This window comes from Empidonax traillii, unplaced genomic scaffold, assembly GCF_003031625.1.
Source record: "Empidonax traillii isolate 1590-97213 ecotype Southwest subspecies unplaced genomic scaffold, ASM303162v1 scaffold521:size443152, whole genome shotgun sequence".
NCBI lineage: Eukaryota > Metazoa > Chordata > Aves > Passeriformes > Tyrannidae > Empidonax > Empidonax traillii.
Window position 1 is genome coordinate 404,447 of NW_020955714.1, and position 3,640 is coordinate 408,086.

Genomic DNA, 3,640 nt, shown 5'->3' on the forward strand with positions numbered 1-3,640 from the left:
ATCTTGGTACAACATTGTAGAGAGCATGCTCAGTCATGCTCCTAACTCCCAGTGCATTGTAAGGACCTGCCGCTCCTGTTCTCCCCAGCTCCTATGGCATCAGAGACTTTTCAGCTGTTAAAACCAGGCCAGATGTACTTCGGTTTAGATTTTTTCTCACACAGATTTTCTCACAGGCATTTCCAGAGACATCAGCTGCACCATCCAAAAGTTAGTCACTAAAAGGATGCATGAACATGTAAATAAATTTACTGAATGCACACATACCCCTTTCCATGGAAGCACAGGATGATTTTGGATTTCTCGATGGTGGAAACAGGTGTAACTCCAAGCAATGAACTGAAACTAAAGAATGAAAAATTTACATTAAATAAGAACAGAAAAGAGTGCTGGATTATCCACTATCTTGCATGAGAAATAGCCTACACTTCTTATATTCTAGAAAGACTGGATTAAATAATCAAACTGCAGCATAAGGAATAATTTCTCATAGTCGAGACAGGCACAGAGATAAATTTACTGGTCTTTATTCCTGAATGATGATGAATCTGAGAATGATTAATGGATTTCCCACGGAATACATAAAGAAGTGCCTTTTTTTACCAGTGACAACACAAATATCAAATATTTTATTGAACTCTGCTAGAGATGAACCACTGGATGGCCATTTACTGATTGGCCTGAAAGTGTCACTGTAGCTGCTGCCTTTGCATTGCCTGTCTGAGCCAAAGCAAATTTATAAGCTGGATCTACAGCTCCCCATAGTTTTTCTGCTGATTTTAACTATTCTGACTCAAGGTGTGGCTTACCCTGAGGAAGTTAAATGATACTGCCCCAGGGAGATACTTAAACTGCATTTCTGCTGGAACCTGTGGCTGCCTTAAAGAGGATGGGCTATATTAGCCACGGTCCCACTCAAACCAAGCAAGGGGCTGAGATGTTGTGTCTAAGCAGTACTTAAATTTTTACTGACCTGAAACCAAATTTTCTCTGCCTTTTTTTTTTTTTTTTCAGCAGAGGGCCCCAAACTTGGTTGATTTACCCTGTTGATGGGACAATAACATTAACATTAACAGATATCCCTGGGCACTGTTAAAACAGAAAGGGAACTTGCTAAAATATGGATGTTTACACTTCAACTCATCAGACAACATCCTCAGCCATCACCTGCATCTCTCTGTTTATCTGCCTCTCTCTCTCTCTCTTTTTTTTTTTTTTTTTTTTTTTTTTTTTTTTTTTTTTTTTTTTTTTTTTTTTTTTTTTTTTTTTTTTTTTTTTTTTTTTTTTTTTTTTTTTTTTTAATGGAAAACCCTTCCTCAAAGGGACACCAAGACTTAGGTTATTACATAGAAAGAAGATGTGATGAGTGCTTCTTATCAGCTATTCTTTCTTTCCTTTTGGACTTCTCTGCATATGAGCATTCTAGATATTGCTTTAGAGGTATCTCCATAAACAGTAAAAGGGAGCCTATAAGTCTAAATAATGAATTCTGGATCTCCCAGCTGCGACAAGGTGCATTATTTTTAAGTCTGGAGCTTAATGCAGACAACAGATTTGGAAGATTTGAATGCTGTTTGTTGAGTTTGTCCCTATAACTCTCTATAAGACAGGGAAATACTGTCTTTATTTTAAAAGTTGGTTTTTCTTCTCTAATTACACCACTGTCAGCTCAGAAAAGTATTTATACCTGTAGATGTTCTGCTTCACTCCATCTGAATTCTGCTTGAACTTTTTTCCCCTGAAATTCAGTATTGATAAGGCTGACATCATGATATAGTTTAACATACTTGTGACTGAACTTTCCCTCACGTTTTGGTTAGATCAACAGCTTAAATTTGAGGGAGTAACATTTCCTACACACATCCTGATTTCATATGTGAATGGCAGCTTTAACTAAGAACAGGCAACTATTCCAACAAGCTGTGCCAGGTCAGGTGAGGTAGGAGAAACAGGTGACCTCATTTCTTTCCACCTGCCGGTGGTATCAGCACAATGGCTCATTATTCCTCTGCTTATTTATGGGCTTCCGTATATTCACCCTTCCAGTATCCGACCATATTAGTACTGAATCTCTATTTGTACCTCCTCCTCTTTTCTAAAGTGGGGAAAAGAGGCTTTTAAAAATCATGGGCATTATGAGTCTCCCTTTTGTCTGGCAGATGGCAATGCTGAGATTCAAACCTATCGGAAGATGAGCGGCTCTGTGCAGATCTTTGAGTATAATACAATAACCTAAACTGGAACGAGACGACGTGGTCTGAGCACGGCAACATGAGATGAGGCAAACATCTCTCCCTTTCTCACTGCTTGGGAAAGGTCTCCACGATGGTTCAGGCAGACCTGAGGGCCCTGGCCCCCCCTTCGGGAGGAGGCTGAGCTCCAGCCCTACACTTTGAGGGCAGGCGGGCGCGCAGGGCGTGACGAGGCATCAGTAACCCCGGGCCCTTCCGCACGCTTCCCTCGGGCTGGCGTGAGAGGGACGGAGCTGCCCGGGAAGGCAGGAACGAGGGGCAGGACGTGTGCCGGCGAGCTCGGCAGGACGGAACCCCGTGCTGAGGGTGCTGAGGGTGCTGAGGGCGCTGAGGGCGGGCTCTGCCGCCCCCTGCCGGGCGCTCCCCGCCCGCGCCGCCTTCCGCGCTGCCCGCCCGCCGCCGTGTGGCGCATGAAGTGCGGGAAGTGCGGGCAGTCACGGACTTGCTCAAGCAATGAGGGGATGGGGGGACTCAACCGGTTCCCCGAGCAGCCTGTTTCAACGCCTGACCACCCTTTCCATAGAGAAATTTTTCGTAATACCCAATGTAAACGTCCCTGGTGCAACCTGAGGCCATTTCCTCTCGTCCTATTACTTGTTACTTGGGGGAAGAGGCTGACACCCAACACTCACTACAGCCTCCTTTCAGGTAGTTGTTGAAAGCGATAAGGTCCCCCCTAAACCTCCTCTTCTCCAGGCTGAACAGCCCCAGCTCCCTCAGTTGCTCCTGCTAAGACTTGTGCTCCAGACCCTTCACTAGCTGTGTTGCCCGTCTCTGGACACACTCCAGCACCCCAATGTCTTTCTTATAGTGAGGGGCTCAGAGCTGAACACTAGATTCAAGGTACAGCCTCACCACCACCCAGTACAGTGGGACAATCACTGCCCAAAATCTACCAGTTTCTGACAAATGCCATGATGCCATAAGCACCTGAGAGCAATACAAGCTGGTTTTTTTCAATGTCACAGGTCATTGCACAGCCTCTGATTCTTCCGTCACTATCTGTAGCATAAACCTAAGGCAGAACTGCAGTCTCCGGCATCCCACCCAACATGAGTTCTTCTGTGTATTCACCAACCATGGGTTGGTATTATATTGGTATTATATTCACCATGGGTTGGTGAATATAATACCAACAAAAGTATCCATCAAGATCTTAATTCCTGTAGCCATAGCCACTCTGGGGAAATGACTATCCAATGTCCATTTTTGAAAAAGCAGAGACCAATTATTCTCTATCAAAATGAAAGTTGACTTCCTAAAATGGAAGCTCTGAAATGCAGTACCACTAAAGAAAAGACTGTGAAGAACCTAGAAAGCAGTATTTGCAGAATGTGTGTGCTGCTGGAATTGAAAGCATTTGCCACGATTTAAATTACCTATAAACA

At 43.9% G+C, this 3,640-nt stretch overlaps 1 long non-coding RNA gene across 1 annotated transcript; it reads right to left on the reverse strand.

The window, feature by feature from the left end:
• Positions 1-9: 9 nt before the first annotated feature.
• On the reverse strand, positions 10-1,002 carry LOC114064171. Its single transcript, XR_003572696.1, has 3 exons — positions 974-1,002; positions 268-345; positions 10-91 (listed from the first exon to the last, which is right to left on the reverse strand). It is a non-coding gene; the product is annotated as an uncharacterized LOC114064171 (long non-coding RNA).
• Positions 1,003-3,640: the final 2,638 nt, after the last annotated feature.